This window comes from Lissotriton helveticus, chromosome 8 (assembly GCF_964261635.1).
Source record: "Lissotriton helveticus chromosome 8, aLisHel1.1, whole genome shotgun sequence".
NCBI lineage: Eukaryota > Metazoa > Chordata > Amphibia > Caudata > Salamandridae > Lissotriton > Lissotriton helveticus.
In genome coordinates, this window is record NC_136069.1 from 461,603,753 (window position 1) to 461,623,589 (window position 19,837).

Here is a 19,837-nt window from a genome sequence, read left to right on the forward strand (position 1 = left end):
TCGGACATCGGCCCCTCGGGCATTGCCCGAATACCCGCGTTACCAATCCGACACTGACTTAACCCCCTGGCTGCGGACGGAATTCTGCGCCTGTGCGGCACATTCCGATCGCGGGCGTGGTCATGACGGCTCCTGGTTATCAGCACACGCCCACCGTAACTGATGACGGCCGGGAGCCGTCATCCGCACCGAAGGGGTTAAAGGAGGCGTACCAGTCTTTCACCTCATGCTGTTGGCTCTGTGTTGTATTTTTCCGCCCCTTGCTTACTGCTTGCATGACAGTCGTGCACTAGAGACTTTTACATCCAAAAGTACTCCGAATCATCACACATTCATTTATTTTGTTGATGCATTGTATACAGAAAGCAGTGTTTTTTCTTTCTTTTTCGATTCATCGTTCTATTTGTGTGTTTTTTCAGGACTCAAAATGCATGCCAGGCTCATTGGCTTTGCCAGTGCTTGTTTTTCTTCACCCTGCAATTTTGCAAAGCATTTTTTTCTGTAACCATAGGCACTTGCTAAGTTTACCTGATGTTCGGTTGCTGTCCCAGCACTAATAGCCTGATTTAGGTCTATATTGAGCCTGTTCTGTGTAAAGTGCTCGGCCACCCTTTGGGTCTTCTCCGCACTATATAAAACTGCTAATAAATCAAATCCTCAAGTGTCCGAGTAAAATACTCATTGCAGAAAATAATCTACCCGCTAAATCAGTTCTGCCTTGCTATTGCTATTTACCATTTGTGTTGCCCACCATCTTGAAATCATGCCCTAAATCCCTAAACTAGACTCCCATGCCTGCTACCACAGCTATGCAGCGAGACCCTCGACTACTCTCCCTGTTGCCTACATGCACCTGCTTGTTGATGGAGGCTTTGGGGACCATGAAACTGGGCACCTGCTGCAAAGTTACCATTGGTTACTGTGTGGATGCTAGAAAATAGGCAGTGCAGCTCCTCTTCCTCTGTGTTGTTTCCTTCCCTCCTACACCCACACTCTACTTCCTGATAAGACACAGTGCTGGTGGGAAGGTTTCCTGTCCTTGTTCATTCCTAAAACTGCTCAAGTATCTCTTCCCTCGCGTCAGAAATTGTTTAACGCGAACATGAAAGTTTAATCTTTTAAGAATCTTAGTTGCGTATTCCATTTGTTATGCCACAAAACTGCTATAGAGGCTATGACTTCATTTTAAATGCTTTTTTATCAACAGTTCTTTTTAAAATAACATTTCAACACTCACCCCGTCTTTGCTGCCGTCGTTCCCCGTACCACCACAGCTTTATTGCTGTTTGCGCGGAGGGCAGAATATCGGCTTAGGCTGCACTTCCGCTTGTTTCCCACTTCTGGGCAGAGTGCGCAGGCTAGTTGTTGGGCGAACTACCTCCCATAAAAACAATGACACTGCGTACTCGCGCAGTGGGCGCGCCTAAGACGAGCCAGTCTGCGCCAGTCAGCGTCCCGGAGGCGACCAGTGTAAGACAAGCCAGTTTGCACCAGTCAGCGTCCCGGAGGCGACCGGTGCCGGCTATGCTGCCTTTTTAGCTAAAGTTAGGACCCCAAGTGACATTATGACAGCAATGAATTGCTGAATCTAAAAACAGTGTTCAGGTGGATGCTCAAAGGTTGAGGCAAATAAGTGGGAACACTTTCAATGCCCTGGCTGCAATTAGGCTTTCTCTTGGTTCCCCAGGGAGCCTCACAAGTCCTCTCCTGCAAATACGAGGGTTTTCCCCATCTGATCTAGATAACCACTATAAAGCCATCTTACTTAATATCCAGTCGTTACAAAAGCAGGAGGCGTATATTCATGACCTCTTGTCCGACCATTTACCAGACCTCTTAATCCTCACTGAGACATGGTTAACTGAGGCTTCAAATCCCACTATAGCCTCAACTATCCCCTCAGGTTACAAAACTCTTAGAAAAAAATCGACTTACCGGGAAGGGAGGCGGAGTTGCCATCATCTTTAAACAACAATTTGAATGTATCCCTCTTATATTAGACAGTATCGAAGGGGCTGAATGCTTGGGTTACTGTTGCACGCTCTCCCCTCATTAATGCATAGTAGGCATTCTGCTGTACAGGCCGCCGGGGGCATTTGGCAATTTTATCTGTTCACTTAATGCTGCCATTACTCCACTAGCCATTAGATCCAATCAGCTGCTCCTGCTGGGTGATTTTAATATTCATATGGACAAACCACAGGACTCTCCAGTAATCTTCCTATTTGAAACGATGAGTGCCTGCAATCTTTCTCCCTTGATCTCGTCTCCCACGCATTATAAGGGTCACACTGTTGACCAGATTTTCTGCAACACATCATTAGTGATCAACCCTACACTCCCCATCCCATGGTCGGACATTTCCTTATAAGTTTCAAAATTCCTAACAATTATAGGGCTCCCTTACTAAATATGACAAAGCAGGAATATAGCTACAGAGACTTTACTAAAATTTCTGCCCCAGAACTAGCTGAGGCGCTTGAACGCTCCAGCCCAGCTCTTCTGGGTGACCCAGACTCTGACGCCCTTTCGCTTGAATCCTGGCTAAGGACCAACATTGATACGGCGGCTCCTTTGGCCTCTCGCCCATCAAGGAGGATTCACCCTTCAACTCCTTGGTTTAATGAACCTCTTAGAACCAGCAAAAACATTTGTAGAGGTCTCGGAAGGAAATGGCAGAAACTCTGTTCTCCTGAAGACAGGAAGATCTATAAAGAGGCCCTAAAAGTGCACTATAAACAAGTGAGAGAGGCCACTAAGAAATTCTTACATAATAACATTGAAATAGCCCACAATAAAGGTAAGGACATTTTTAAGATTGTGAAATCTTTCATCTCCCCTAGGGCAGTCAAAAAAGAGGCCCGCTCTCTGCCGAGTGGTTCAAACAGGTAGCAACATCCCTCCAAAACAAGATTGCTCTGATCCAACAGTCTTTTGACAAAGTATCAGTGGAGGACTTACTTGTCTATAAATCCTTGAATGGGAAATTAAGTTCCGTACAGCCCCCAGCACTGGTAAAGTTCCCTGAACTGCAACCTGAGGAGTCACTCAATCACCTCTTACGCCTTAAATCAGGCTCACGCACCAATGCCTACCCTGTCAGACTAGTAACGCCGTTTGCTGCTACTATTAACCCTATTGTTAATAAGGTGCTGAACACATCTCTTTGTTTCGGCATATTTCTTAAGATCTGAAAGCAGGCTAAAATTCTACCTCTCTTTAAAAAAAAAAAACTACAGCATATCAGAACGACCTGACCAATTACAATTATAGGCCCATCTGTTTACAGGCAGGTCGCTCCCCACGCCGCACAGCTCCACCTGACTGTGCCCGTATTCCACTTCCGCTGCGAGTTTGCGCCTCTTGTGCCGCTCTCCCTGCTTTTTCCCCAATTTGCCCGTTTCTACTTGTCTGCTGCACTGTATGCTTTTCTCTCTCAAATTCTTCTGCACTGTATGGTTTTTCTCTCTAATTCTGCCTTTTTGACCCTCATGTCCTCCGTTTGCTCTCTGTTCATTCAGCCTTGCCACGTCCCCTTCCCGCCGCTGCATCCCCTGCGGCCCCACCCCACTGGATCGCCCATTCTTTCCCCACACCCGCCTCCCAGCTGCTCCTCCCTCCCAACTACCCTTCTTAATGGCGCCCGCTGCGCGGTGAAATGACCGACTTTTGACCCTGTTTACAGACAGGTCGCGCTGCACAGCTCCACCTGACTGTGTCAGAATTCCACTCCCTCTGCTGCCGTGAATTTGCGCCTCCTATTCCGCTCTCCCTGCTTTGTCCCTAATTTGCCCTTTTCTACTTGTCTGCTGCACTGTATGCTTTTTCTCTCTTAGTTCTGCCTTTTTTACCCTCTAGTCCTCCGTTTGCTCTCCGTTCATTTTGGCCTCGCCACTTCCCATTCCCGCTGCTGCATTCCCTGCGGCCCGCCCCCCTCAATCGCCCATTCGTTCCCCGCACCCGCCTCCCAGTTGCTCCTCCCTCCCACCTCCCCTTCTTAATGGCGGTAGCTGCGCGGTGAAGACCCTGTATACAGGCAGGTCTCTCCCCACGCCGCACAACTCCACCTTGACTGTGCCAGTATTCCACTCCCGCTGCTGCCGCGAGTTCGAGCCTCCTGTGCCGCTCTCCCTGCTTTTTCCCTAATTTGCGCATTTCTACTTGTCTGCTGCACTATATGCTTTTTTCTGATTCCGCTGCACTATATGCTTTTTCTCCCTAATTCTGCCTTTTTGACCCTCTAGTCCTCCGGTTGCTCTCTGTTAATTTTGGCCTCGCCACTTCCCTTTCCCGCCGCTGCATCCCCTTTGGCTCTGCCCCCCTCGATCGCCCATTCTTTCCCGCACCCTTCTTGATGGTGGTGCACAGCGGACGCGCCGCTGGCGCACAGAAAGCGCTCCTAAGCCAAGCTCATCTGCGCCCAGTGCCAGACCCCCGCGAGCACCATGACTCCTGATGCCTATACGATGTCCACCTACTTCCAGGCCACCCCGAAGCTCACCCACTGAACCATCTCCTGACGAAGCTGCAGCTTCACCAGCCACCGAACATCAGCACGTCCTGCCACTCCCACCAGGGCAGGTCGCAACCATCTCAGATACATACTACTCAACACCCTCTCTGTCCACAAGCACGCCTTCGAACTCTGGGACCTACTCGACTCATTGTCCCCGGATGTCTCCTTCCTGACAGAGACCTGGATGAACGCCTCCTCGGCGCCCGACATTGCCATAGCCATCCCGGACAGCTACAAGCTCACCCGCAGGGACCACACTAACAAACTAGGAGGAGGAATTGCCATCGTCCACAGGAATACCCTCAGAATTTCGACCAGCACCAAAGACACCTTCAGCACTGCCGAGCACCTGCACTTCCAGATCCACATCAATCCCAACCCCACCCTCAGAGGAACCCTCGTCTGCAGACCCCCCGGACCCTGACCACAGTTCACCGACTCCATCACCGACGTCCGCACACAGGCCTTTGCTTCCACAGACGATATCCTCCTCGGAGACCTAAACTTCCATCTATAGAACACCAACGACAGCAACTCTACCACCCTCCTCGACAACCTCGGACTCAAACAGCTCGTCACAACACCCAACCACTCCGCCGGACACATGCTCAACACCATCTTTTCCGCCAGCAACCACGTCACCTTCAGCCACACCACCAAACTCCACAGGACCGACCACCGCTTCATCAACTTCTCTTTCAAGAAACACACCATGCACAACCACCCGCAACAAATCCTCCCGCAACAAATCCCCCACCACAGCTGGAACAAGGTCACCAAAGATTCCAGGCATCCAAGCAGACTTGCCCAAGACTAGAGAAGAAGTGGCGCCACAAACAGACGCCGAACAACCACGCAGCCCTCAAGAACGCCAGCCGCAAGCACCACCAACTCACTCCAACCGCCAAATGGACCTCCTTCAAGGAACGCATCAACAATGCTCACAACAGCAAAGAGCTCTTCAACATCGTGAAAGAACTCGCCAACCCCAGCTCCAGCGACATCCCAAGACTTCTGCGACTCCCTAGCCACCTTCTTTCACTGCAAGATCGCAGACATCACAACAGCTTCAAACCCCCCCGCCCCCACCCACACACACAGCTGCCAACACTTCAAAATCACCGCCTCCCAACCACACTGGCCTCCTGCACTCCAGGAACCACGTCAACAACGAGGACAATCAAAATCATAAACATCATCCACTCCGGCTCACCGTCCGACCCCTGCCCTCACCACATCTTCAACACACCAGGCAGCATTATCGCACCCCAACTCCGGAAAATCATCAACAGCTCCTTCGAGACTGACACCTTCCCGGAGAGCTGGAAACACGCCGAGATCAATGCTCTACTCAAGAAACCCAAGGCGGACCCAAAGGACCTCAAGAACTTCTGGCACATCTCCCTGCTCCCGTTCCCGGCGAAAATCATCGAGAAAACTGTCAACAGGCAGCTGACCCGCTTCCTCGAGGAGAACAACATCCTGGACCCGTCCCAATACGGATTCCGCAGCAACCACAGCTCCGAAATTGCCCTCATTGCCACCACTGACGGCATCAGGACCCTGCTGGACAACGTCAATACCACGGCCCTCATCCTTCTGGAACTCTCGGCCGCCTTCAACACTGTCTGCCACCATACGCTACGCACACACCTCCACGACACGGGGATCTGTGACAAAACTGTGGACTGGATCACTTCCTTCCTCACCGGCAGAACCCTGAGAGTCCGCCTCCCCCCATTCCGATCCGAAGCCATCAAGATCACCTGCGGCTTACCCCAAGGATCATCCCTCAGCCCGACCCTTTTCAACATCTACATGGCACCTCTCGCCAACATCATCCGGTCGCACGACCTCAACATAGTCTCATATGCCAATGACACCCAGCTGGTCCTTTCCCTCACCAAGGACCCCGCCACCGCCAAAACCGACCTACACGAAGGAATGAAGGCCGTTGCAGAATGGATGAACAGTCGCCTGAAACTGAACTCTGACAAGACGGAGGTCCTCATCCTCGGCTCCACCCCCTCAGCCTGGGACGACTCCTGGTGGCCAGCCGCACTGGGAGCGGCGCTGACACCTACCAACCACACACGCAACCTGGGATTCAACCTGAACGCAACACTATCAATGACCCAGCAAGTCAACGCCATCTCCTCCTCCTGCTACAACACCCTCCACACGCTTCGCAAGATCTACAGATGGATCCCGACTGGAATCAGAAGGACAGTCACCCAAGCCCTCGTCAGCAGCAGGCTGGTCTACGGCAACGCCCTCTACGCGGGAATCCTGGCCAAACTCCAGAGAAGACTTCAACGCATACAGAATGCCTCCCCTCGCCTCATTCTCTATATCCCCCGCCACAGCCACATCACTGCCCACCTGAAAGACCTGCACTGGCTCCCCGTCAACAAGAGGATCACCTTCAAGCTCCTCACCCACGCTCACAAAGCACTCCACAATACCGGACCAACATACCTCAACAAACGACTCACCTTCTACACACCGAACCGCCTTGCATCCACCGAACGACAACCGGCGGCAAATCATTCTCCCACCTAGCCGCCAATACATGGAACATCCTCCCCATCCACCTGCGACAGACCCAAGACCTACTGACCTTCAGGAGACTTCTCAACACCTAGCTGTTCAAGCAGTGGCAGCACCCCCACCCCATCCCCACAGCGCCTTGAGACCCTCACGGGTGAGTAGCGCGCTCTGCAAATGATAGATTGATTGATTGATCTCTCTCCTCCCGATTTTCTCTAAGGTTTTAGAGAAACATGTAAATAAAGCACTTTCTGAGTATGTTAACCTGCTGCATAACTCCCAATCTGGCTTCAGGCTAAACTACAGTACCGAATCAGCCCTATTGGAAGTTACTGAATACATTGAGGAGAAACTCGATCAGGGTGGCAGGGCAGCTCTTGTGCTTCTCGACCTCTCTGCGGCTTTTGATACGGTTCCACATGAGACTTCTCGCCAGGTTGCAGAACTTAGGCGTGGGCGGGTCCACCTTGGCCTGGTTGACATCTTTTTTGAAAGATAAATCGCAGGAAATATGGACAGCCCCTTTCTCATCTCCCATGCCAAACCTGAACTTTGGGGTACCACAGGGCTCCATTCTTAGCCCCATCCTCTTCAATATATATATATATATATATATATATATATATATATATATATATATATATATATATATATATTACCTTTAGCATCCTTGGTAGAAGAAGATGGAGTCAAGATGATCTCCCACACCGATGATATACAACTGATCTTTGTGTGAAAAAGGAGCAGATTTTGTTGGAGACCGCATCAGATCCTGCCTCACTAAGGTAACTAACTTAATTGCCTAAAAATAAATCAGTTAAAAAGCAGTCCGGACAAATATGAGATTATTTTGTTTGGTCAACCGGCAGTGATTAATTGGAGCACCTGGTGGCCAATGGAGCGGTCTCCCCTCCCAGTTATCCCAAAAAAGGGTTAAAAATGTTGTCGCCCTCAGATCCAAACTGATTGGCTCCTGTTTTGGCATACTCTGTGTGCTAAAAAACATTCTTCCTCTTCTGCCAGTGGTCACGAGGACGACTGTGGTCCAGGCTTTAGTGACATCTAGACTGGCATCGCTAATAGTTGTTACCACGGCCAACCAGACTACCTCACTCAGCGTCTACAAGTAGTGCAGATCGCAGCAGCCAGAGCGATCCTTAGACCTAGGCCTCACATAACTCCCATTCTTAAATCTCTGCAGTGACTCCAAATGAAAGAAAGAATTAAGTCCAAAGCCTTGGTGATCATTTTTAAAGCACTCCTTGGCATTGGTGCTGAGTACATTAAGAAGCGTGCTATTCGTTACATTCAAACTAGGTCCTTAAGATCCTCTACTGCAGACCTTGCAGTCATCCCTAAAATAGTCTTAGCTCGCATAGGGGGAAAATCCTTTGGGTATCTCAGCGCAAAAACATTGAACAGCCTTCCTACCTCATTGAGAGCCTCAGCTGACCTGGCAACGTTTAGCAAACATCTCAAAACCTGGCTCTTTAAGAATTAGTCTCAGCTTAGTACCCTTCCACTAGTTCCACACTAGCACAGATTTCCATTTTAGCACCAGGACACTCTAGCTGGAGTAGCTGTTTTGCGTAATGCCAAATTCCTTTAATGTATTCATTCATTTCTTTTAATACTGATACCTCCAATAGGTGCATTTGCTTAAGGTTAATTTAATGCTACTGGGTAACCCACCTCTCCTTCCTCTACAGTCCCAGAATATCAGGAGTGACAGTCAATCAATGGAACTAGCTTGCGAAGAGTTTATACCAAGCGTCTCCAACAAGTAACTTGTGTGCTACTTGTAGCTCTACAGCTACGCATAAGTAACTTTCATGTGTGCTGTCTAGCCTACTAAATACTTTGTTGCTTGGTTGCAATAATATATGTATACTAAAATTTAAAAGCGGATATTTAACACTTAAATGTGTGTATTTGAAGAATTCCTTAGCTAATATTTGGAGAAAAATGGTTGAATCTCCAAGATATATTTAAAGCTAACGATTGAGCGATAAATCATGCGGCGTTGGTGAGACCTATTGTAAATACTATTACCTTGATGCCAGGGGCATTGCATCTATAGCGGTTGAATATTACCCACATGGAGGCATTCCACATTGACAACACTATTTTTACATTACTGCCGTAAGCCGTGCTTCATGAAGTGCTGGCAATCGTGTATTTGGTGACCACTAATTTAATCTTACCTGTTGTGGTAATTACCACACTAATAGTAATAGCTCGTGAAGATTTTCTCTGAACTCAAGTAACTCTTATTACAGAAAAGCTTGGAGGACCGTGATTTAGACTATGGAAGCTGCTTCCATGCTTTTTTCTCTTTAACCCCTTAAGTGCTGCCGTCGGCCAACGGTCGTCACGGGCACTACCTCCCCAGTGCTGCGCACGACCGTTGGACGTCCAGTTCAGCACCGGATAATGGACAGCGCAGCACTGGGGAGGTTTGTTTACTAGCTTTAAAGGGGTTAACTGTGTGAGGATAGCTCTGAGCAACTGTAAGAATATGTGTGCTAAGTGTATATAGAACTATGTAGTGCATACTGATCACAAAGCACTTAGAAAATTGGAGCCCATGTCCTCTAACTTTCTGGTTTTGGAAGGAAAGAGACACCATCTTGTACGAGTCCTTTGCACACTAAGAGGGCATGCTTTGTCTAACTCCCCTGGACACTGAACAGGTCCTTGACTGCACATTGCCATAGACAAGTCTAGAATTGAGAATTCTGGTTTCACGTGCAGTCAGTCAATTAGGGCAAGGGGACATTTCCATCTACACAGATTACATCACTGGAAATATCACATGACATGGCCCGCTGATGACATCTCTGAAATCACGTTGCATAGTATGAGATCTGGTTCACAGAAAGGGGCATTTGTGTAATGTGGGCAGTTTTAACCATGGTAATGCATCTCTTAATCGGGCAAGATATCTGTGGAGTGTGTGCACTTTAGCTGTTAACGTGAACAGCATCTTGTGACACAGCTTTTCAGAACAATACTTGGCTTTCAGAGATGTGTGGTAATTTCTCTTGTTGCTCATAGAGCTGTTTTTAATTTTAGAGGGTTAGTCTGCAGTTTCCCCAAAAACAATCGTATGACTGAGGAATCTGTAGACCAACAGTATGTTGTTGAACAAACTCCTACGTCAGTAGCATAGGTAAGTATATCAAAATGTTTTACATCCGCAAGCAAGAAAAAATCGAGTCCTAAATACAGTCTTCAGAATCTTACCTCTTTCATAAATTGCTATCAACTTTTACTGATTTCCAACCATTTTCCGTGATTTGGCAGGAATTCAGGATGACCGGAAAGATGATCTGAGTGTAGCAAATCAAGGAGTCTCAAAAATAGAAGGTAATTAGGAGCTTGACTTTTGGATGAAATGCTCATTAAAACTCTTCCAGATTTTCTTCTCTCTGGCTTTTTCCATGCAACATGCAAATGAATGAATGAATGAATGAATGATTACGTATTTGTATAGCGCATGGCTACCCGGGGGCATCCCAGCGCTTTAGACCAACGTTCATTCTCAGAGTCTAGGTAAACAGGAGGGTTTTCAGCATCTTCCTGAATTTAAGATGGTTTCCTTCAATTCTGATGTGGTGTGGAAGATTATTCCACAGTTTTGTGGCCTGTAAAGAGAAGCGTCGGCCACCCATGCGCACTCTCCTTATTTTAGGAACTGCCAAAAAGTTCTTATTGTTAGATCTTAGTTCCCAACCGGAGAAATACGGGCAGAACATTGATTGAATCAGTGCAGGTCCTAATTTGTTGACTACTTTATGGACCGTGGTCAGAGCCTTGAACTCTATCCTCTGTTGCACTGGGAGCCAATGCAGCTGACGGAGTGCAGGTTTGGCAGAAGTTCTCCGTGGGACGTTCAGCAACATACGTGCAGCGCAATTCTGCACGGTCTGCAGGATCATAATTGTCCCTTGAGGAGTGCCTAAATATAGTGCATTGGAGTAGTCTAGGCGTGACAATATCAACGCCTGTACTAAGATCCTTCTAGCTTCAAAGGGTAGGAGTCTATTGATTTTCCTAAGAAGCCTAATAAGTGCATAACAAGTGGCTGCTACATTACGGGCCTGTACTGAGAAATTAAGAGCTGGGTCCATCCACACCACAAGACTCTTAATTTGTGTTTTGGGCTTAGGTGGCTGGCCAAGACTATCCGGCCACCATTCCTCCACCGTGGTGGGTGCCTTATGTCCCAGCATCATCACCTCTGTTTTTGTTCCATTAAGTTTTAGGAAGGATTCATCCATCCATTCCCGTACTTTGTTAAGACAGGTAGAGAGATTTTCAAAAGGGGCGTCCTGAGTGGTTAGTGAAATAATGAGTTGTGTGTCATCTGCGTATGTTACCAGTTGTACTCCCCAGGGGAGCACCACCTCAGCCAAAGGCCTCATGTAAATGTTAAATAAGGTTGGGCTGAGTGACGAACCCTGGGGAACACCGCAGTGGAGACACATTTGAGGGGAGAAAGCCTCGTTTTCAAAGACCACAAAGGTCCTTTCAGACAGGAAAGAATGCAGCCACTGTAGTGCGCTGCCTGAGACACCAACTTCTTCCAGCCTGTGCAGCAGGATAGAATGGTTCACGGTGTCGAAGGCCGCGCTAAGGTCTAACAGTAGTATAGCAGCATGGTTTCCATTGTCCACGATCTTCCTTGCTTGCTCAACCACTGTAATGAGGGCTGTTTCGGTGCCCTGATTTCTCCTAAAACCTGTCTGTGTGGAGTGAAAGGAGGAGTTGTCCTCCAGAAAGGCAGTGAGTAGAGAGTTTACATGTTTCTCCGTAAGTTTGCTGATGGTGGGCAAAAGGGAGATGGGGCGATAATTAGCCCAATCTTCCGGGTTATGGTTGGGTTTCTTCAACAGGGCCTTAACTCTAGCCTGTTTCCAGGTCGAGGGAACCAGGCCTGAAGCCAGAGAGGCATTAATCACCTCCTGAATGACTGGGGCAACAGTGTCTGATACCAAGTTTAGTATAGCAGGTGGTGCAGGATCAACCGGAGAACCTGACTTTAGGTTGTTTAGAAGAAGCTGGGTAGTGGGGACATCCAAGGGATCAAATTCCACGAGTTGGGTCGAAGCCATGTAAGAGGAAGGAAGTGGTTCAGTGGATGTGTTTTGGAAGGATGAGTATATCTTAGCCACCTTAGTGAAAAAGAATTTTGCAAGTTCCTCACACCGCACCTGTGCTAGTCCGGAGTCAACAATAGGGGAGGGAGGCGTGACCAAGGATTTAATTTTTTTTTAAATTTCTCTAGGGGAGTTAGCGGCCGTGCTGATTTTTTCCTGCAAATAATTAGATTGAGTGGATTTAATCTCCTGTTTGTACTTCCTTAAGGCAAGTTTATAGCTGGCCTTATCAGCTTCAGAGTAATTTTTCCTCCACTGTCTCTCATGTTCTTTACAAGTTTAAGTGTTTTCAATTCAGGCGTATACCAAGCATTCTTATTCTCACCACTTCTATGAGATAATTCAATCTTTGGGAGTGTGAGGTCCAAGGAGGCCTCTACCCACTGGTTGAAGCGCGTATCGGCTTCCAGAGGGTCATTAGTGATTTTTGGTAAGGTGTTTTTAAGATTAATATTCCAGGCTTCTTTTGGAAGTTTTGACCAGACTCGGCAAACTCTTTTTGTGAGCGTAGCATGTTCGACCCGTTTCTGAGAGGGCATAGAAAAAAGCAGTAGTAAATGGTCAGACCAAGGAACCCTGATAGCGTTATCATAACTAAGGGTATTTACATTGGTATAACAATGATCTAAAGTATGTCCTGCTATGTGTGTGGGATCTGTAACTATCTGCTTTAAATGAAGGACCTCCAGACCAGTAGTCAAGTTGATACAGGCCGGCGAGTCTGACTCATCTACGTGGATGTTGAAGTCACCCAAGATGGTGAAACTCGGGGTATTGCTAGAGTAGTTTATTGCAATACTCGAAAGATCTTCGCAGAATTGGGCATAAGGGCCTGGGGGTCTATAAAGCAGAAGTCCAGAGAAAGTGCAAGTGGGGGAGAAGGAGATGGCGAACATAAGGCTTTCAGCCCCTGATATTGAGGCTTTTTCTGTTCTGCATCCTAAGGTTTTTCTGATAATGATGGCGATCCCTCTCCCCCGACCGTCAGGGCGGTCTTGTCTAAGCATGGCATAATTAGAGGGTAAAGCGCGGACAATGTCCGATTGGGAGCTATCATTTGTCCAAGTTCCTGTTAGGAAAAGTGCATCTAGGTCTCGTTCCTCAAGGAGCAGGGCAAGCTCAACCGCGTATTTTGGTAACGATCGACAATTAAGTAGCGCCAATCGATACATATCAACAGCATTCCCAACGCGACTGGGCTTATCAGGGAAAAGTTTGTAGTTGCAGCCAATACAGGATTTGGGGGTGAATGTATGAGCACCCAATGTAATACAGTTAGAGGCTACGCCCTTTTTTAGATTAAGCAAATCATCACGGCTATACCGGATCACGGGACAGACCTGTAATAGAGAGGATAGATCCGTGGCCCCTGGTCCCGGACGGGCACAGACGGGCTTTCCTTAGGCGCTCCTTTGGCGCGATGTTGGCGCGTCCGCTGCGCGGAGGCATGATCGTATGTTTAAGTACTAGCGCTGAGTGCCTTCGCCTGAGCAGCTAGACTGCACCCAACCTGGGAGATAACTCCCTAAGATGGCTGCGTTCCTTCCACTTCGCCTCCCAAGATCGAGGCCGGACTGAGCCCTAAATCGGCAAAGTCACACGAGTGAGGAATATGTGATTAAAAATGCCACAAAGGCCAAAGTAATATTTTAACACAAATTTAACACTATCACTGGAGTGCCTTTGCTACAAGTCAGTGATGTTTTTGAATCGTATGATAGGTAGTTGATTTATTCTGGGGTAGATTGTGCAACATTTTAGAGTTCTAGAATGAGATTATTAGTAATCAGCGGACTCGTGTGAGTACAGAGAATTGCCTTTTTGTTTCAGATCCGTTCGCTGTTGGAATGTCTCTACCTACTCAGTAGTTGTAACGTTTCTGCTAGGAATGCTTTAAACCTTTGGATTTCAAAATTCAGCGGTGCAGTTGCATGTGTTTGGCTCATCTTCACATCCCCTTACAAAAATCTATTAGCTGTGCACCTCGCTTCCGTTCTATTCACTCCTAAAATTTCTGTCAACTGTCATTAAATAAGACACATCATCCAACCGGTATCTTTATTTGCTGGCAGTCTGCAAAAAGTACCCTCTGTGTTGAGTCTGGGGATCTAAATCTGCTCCACAATAATGTATTTAGGGCTCAAAGTTTAGAAATATTGCCATAGTATTTTAAATCCAAACACATAACGCCAGTAGAGGGTATGATGCTTCATGTCAGTTCCTGATGTTCCATGCTCCCAACCATCCCTTCCTTCATCCTCCACTCGTTAATCCTTTTCGGCCTAACTACCCAGCCTTCTGGCTTCCAGATTTACATCATGTAGATGGCACTCGTGTGTCATTGATATCGGACATGAATCTAGATTGGATGGCACTGCACTTTAATGTATACTCTCTGCCACTGGATGGACCAAATTATGTTCAGTTGCTTGAAGTAAACTCTGGCAAAATTGTTTTTTCTGCTGGTGCGCGATGTGCACCTCTCATCGCTCTCCCCTTTTGTAGCGGAGGCCTGCAGTTCTAAAACGGCAAATAGAAAACAAGCCACCATCTGAGGTTTGGGGAGACGTATGGACAAGAGGCTTAGCTAACGAAGGGTATGGTTCAAATTCCGATGCACGAAACTTCATTTGTATCTAGCGTTGCCTGTGTTGAACTTTAAAATGTTACTTTCCTTAAGCCCGCGTTAGAATCACCATCACTTTTGACCAGTCGATGCAAAGTTGCTGGAAAGAGCAGTCACACTTTTAGTGCATCATTTTGGTGAGGCCTCCAACTAACTTGAATCTTTTTTCTGTAATAGGATTGTTTATGTATAGGATGGTAAGATGGTTGTATGGAAAAATTGTATTTGGTTTAAGGTGGGTGGGTGGTATATATTGTAGATGTGTTGAGTTTCAGAGCCATGCATATGGGAATAAATATTTGATGCTGAAAATTATTCTATGCGATTAGGGAAGTACATTATTGAATGGTGTGCAACACTTGTGGCATATGGAAACCCGGATGGTGTATTTGTTCGCATTTCTTAAGTGTTCTAGTTATCTAGCCCTTTAGACTAAGTCCCAAAGATAGTGTGATAATCTGTAAAAAAAAAAAGGCATAATCTAAGAAGCTGAAACCTTTACTACTACCTACTGATTTGAATCAGGCATGGCCTTTGACAGGACACACACACCTCTGGTAGTTATCAGATGGGCAGGTAAACACAGTCCTCTGAGATTGGAATAACTGCTGACCACCCTGAAGTCGAGGATATGCACACCTTGTACAGCATCCTCAGAGTATTTAAACATCTGCTACTGCCAATTCTTATGTATGCCATGTACTGAGATGTCGTCACCAGCTGAACCATTCCTGGATGAAAAACCCCTCATGGATCGGAAGAAATCACTCCAAGGAAAGATTGAGGCCTGAGGAAACCTGCAGCTCTCCATTTTCTTGGAAGACTTTTCCAGCTGTTGTCAACATTCTGACCTCTGACTCAACCGATGGCAGAGACCTTTCCGCTGCCACAAGGTTGTTTGACCCACCGAGCCAAGCAGTGTAAAGTTAATTCTCTTGATGTGCAAAACACGTGTATGATGGTTCTCTTTGTTATGGATATACAGCAATGCACTGTAAGTAGGCATTTTATTGTTTGAATTATTTTGTTAACATTTAGACCTATTTATGTAGTCAGGCCGTTTCTAGTGTGTAACTTTTGCTTTTAGAGCTTAATTCTGCAGAAATGTTTTATATTAGTGCAGGCCACCTCTTTCTTTGAGGGTGGGACAGCCTTAGGCACAGCTTTTGCTTACTTGTAATACAAGTGCGACAACTCGACTTTAAAGATTTTGCATGTTTAGTATTATTTTACATATACTAAAATTGAAAGCAGCTCAACCATCACTTTATTGTATATACAGATATGAGGATCTTATCTTTATTTGGATTTTCGCGTGTAGTTTTGACGCTCTAATCTTAAAACCGTCATTTAAACCCGCTTATCGTCAGTTGGTGCAGTAATGCTACTCGGTCTGGCATTTTCATCGACTGTCTGTTTGCTCTACAGATTGGTGGTAATGCTGGCGGTTCGCCTTCCTGTCGGTGATTAGAAGCAGTCCTTGCCTTACGGTGTTTCCCGGAACACAGCTGCGTCACATTTTAAATGATGGAGTCGAACACATGCCTCCAATTTAGTCACCCCGCCCCCCACCTCCTTGTTTGTGCCAAAGTGTACGGAGAGAGCCACAGACTCGGGCCGGAGGGGCCGAGGCCTCTCTGAAGGCCCGAGTTGAGATACCGTCGACTTTCTGCCTCACAACTTACTCTGGTTCGGTTTGGACGTGGACGTTGCGTGCGCCGCGGCTCAGCTGTTGTTGGTGCTAATATGAAATGAAAATAAAACGAAAACTAGTATACTCCGGAAGGCAAGCTGGAAAACCCCGCATGAGCAGCTCGCGTGTACCCTGTGTAGGAAGAGGGGTGCGGGCCGCCCCGGGTGTCATCACTGAGGGGGGTGACAAAATGGTAAAAATATGTGTTTTAAACACATAATATTTTTGCCATTTTGTCGAGCCGGGGGTAACAGGAAATGTTCTGCACCAGGTACCACCTGACCTTGCTACGCTCCCGGTGGGATCCTCCTGCCTTTCCCATTTGCCTGGAGGTGGCCGTGTGTTAACCCGTGTTTAGTGCTGATGCAACATGTTGCGGCGGATAACCGGCATTCTGCACGAGTGGAAGGCCCTCACTCACTCGTCGTAAGAGAGCCGTGCCATTTTACATCATGTCCTTTTGACAAATATTGACACCTCCAAACATTTTTTGTTTGTCCACTTTTATTATAAAGACAACTTTTAAGCTAGAAAGTGCAAATTCACGTGGTGACATATGGTAGGTTGCAGATCATTTACGTTTTTCCTAAGATATGGTGCCTATATATTGAATATTTGAAGTCTCTAAATTTATAATTTTACCCTGTACTGTGGGTTTTGCCATAGTGTTAATCACCTGAATTTTCACTTGCTAGGGCGCTGTTTGACATATGGAACTGGTCGAGTGGAATTGTTTACTTAGGCTGATTCATATACATTGTAATCTTTTGACATTGTTGACTATAATGTCCAAAATATATACATTGTAAGAGAAATAAGATTTTTTTTTACTTCATTAAAGAAAACGTTCCTGTAGCAGTGCAAAGTTCCTTCAGATGTCGCCATTTCACCTGATCGCATTTATATGAAATATCAGATAATTTTTCAAACCAAAGTACTTTTGAGAAAATGGAAAAGATGTCTATGTACAAAAAAGGCAATGTCTCATCTTTCTGATGTGTGGTTTGCACTGGAGAGCCTCAAATACACCACTTAGGATCAATGTTACCTCTAATTTTTTTCCTCTGTGTGCGGCAGTGGAGGGTCTCTGTGCGCTGCAACCATGGCTATGTGCGCCAGGAACCAAACTGCGCGTCTCTGCGGCGCCAAATGGCACTCAAAACATTTACTTTACAAAGTGAAAAGATGGTGCATTTTCACACATACACGTGCCACAATAAGGGTCTTAAGGGCAGTTTGCAAATTGGATGAACACGCCATGACATGATTTGGTTAAACTGGCCCGTTCTGCCCTCTGTTCCACTCGTTTTTCCCCTCGTTTTTGTTCCCCTCTGCTCCACTCATTTTTTGTGCCTTTCTGCCCTTTGTTCCACTCGTTTTCCCCTCGTTTTTTGTGCCCTTCTGCCCTCTGTTTCACTCGTTTTCCCCTTTTTTGTGCCCTTCTGCCCTCTGTTTCACTCGTTTTCCCCCTTTTTTGTGCTCTTCTGCTCTCTGTTCCACTCGTTTTTTGTGCCCTTCTGTCCTCTTTTCCAATAGTTTTTTGTGCCTTTCTGCCTTCTGTTCCACTCGTTTTTTGTGCTCTTCTGCCCTCTGTTCCACTCGTTTTTTGTGCCCTTCTGCCCTCTGTTCTACCTATTTTTGTGCCTTTCTACCCTCTGTTTAACTCGTTTCCCCCTTCTTTTTTGTGCCCTTCTGCCCTGTTTCACTCGTTTTCCCCTATTTTTGTGCCCTTCTGCCCTCTGTTTAACTCGTTTTCCCCTTTTTTGTGCCCTTCTGCCATGTTTCATTCATTTCCCCCTTTTTTTGTGCTCTTCTGCACTGTTTCACTCGTTTTTTGTGCCCTTCTGCCCTGCTCTACTTGTTTTTGTGCCTTTCAGCCCTCTGTTTCACTTGTTTTCCCCTTTTTTGTGCCCTTCTGCACCTGTTTTCCCCTTTTTTTGTGCCCTTCTGCCCTCTGTTTCACTCGTTTCCCCCTTCTTTTGTGTGCCCTTCTGCCCTCTGTTTCACTCGTTTTCTCCTTTTTTTGTGCTCTTCTGCCCTCTGTTTCACTCGTTTTCCCCTTTTTTTGTGCCCTTCTGCCCTCTGTTTCACTCGTTTTCCCCTTCTTTTTTGTGCCCTTCTGCCTTCTGTGTCACAGCACTTGTGTGCTGTGAGGATGCGGGGCAGATTCTGTCCTTTTGTTTAAGTATTGCTGTTAATCAGAGCCCATTCACGGGCTCCGATTAACAGCAATACTTAAACAAAAGGCCAGAGTCTGCCCTGCGCTTTCCTATCAAAAGCGTAGACAGTTTCCAAACACAGCGCGTGCTAAAGTACACGCTGTGTTTGGAAACTGTCTACGCTTTTGTTAGGAAAGCGCGGGACAGACTCTGGCCTTTTGTTTAGGTATTGATGTTAATTGGAGCCCGTGAAGGGGCTCTGAATAACAGCAATACTTAAACAAAAGGCCAGAGTCTGGCCCGTGCTCCCACATAGCCGCAAGCGCCACAAGCCCAGGGCTTGAAAAATCCCCAAAATGGTACTAGTCCTGCAGGACTAGTACCGTAAAAACTGTCCTCGACCTAACTGCAACCTACTTGACCTCCGTCTCTGAAAGCGGATCAAAAGTGACAAGATAACAAGATTTAAAGGCATCTTTATTGCTCATTAACGTTGTGAGCAATAAAAATGCCTTTAAATTTTGTTATCTTGTCACATTTGCTCCGTTTTCACTGCCAGAGTACAAACGTTGGTTTGTTTTCCTACTCGCCAAAAAAGGCGAGTAGGACCTAAAAACAGCTCAACCTTGTTAAATTTAGCTCGACTATGCGAGCGGTCGAGTGGAATTTTCGAGCCCTGAAGCCCTCCCCCGCCTCCTTACCTGCACTCCTCACGACCGCTCCGCCGCATTCGCGCCGCTCGCTTCTTTCAAAGTGGCCAGCGGCGCGACGTCCTGACTGTGTGCGCGCTCCACGCGAGGTGGTGGCCGCTGAGGTCCGGAACGGTGCTTAGGATTACTCTGCTGACTTAGGTCACAGAAGAGTGGTACCTTGACCCACGGTAATGCAGATATGATTAGCAGCAGTGTATCCTATCTGGGACTCAGACGTGCATTTTTTGTTTAAAGTCACCTCAACCTGTACTGAAAAGAGTGTTCACTTTGCTTTTACAAATCACTAAGGGAACTGATTCTTGTGAACCGAAGCCCACTCTAAAGTAAGATGTAGTTCTAAGATGCATAAAGATGGTTTCCAGGTTCAGGCTACAACATCTGACCCTCGAGGCACTTAGTTAAGAAAAAATCCATTAAA

The 19,837-nt window shown here is 46.8% G+C and overlaps 1 protein-coding gene across 1 annotated transcript in view; it reads left to right on the forward strand.

The window, feature by feature from the left end:
- Positions 1-19,837, forward strand: part of RB1 (RB transcriptional corepressor 1) — a 1,127,005-nt gene that overhangs the window by 561,461 nt on the left and 545,707 nt on the right. The gene's annotated exons all lie outside the window — the stretch shown is intronic.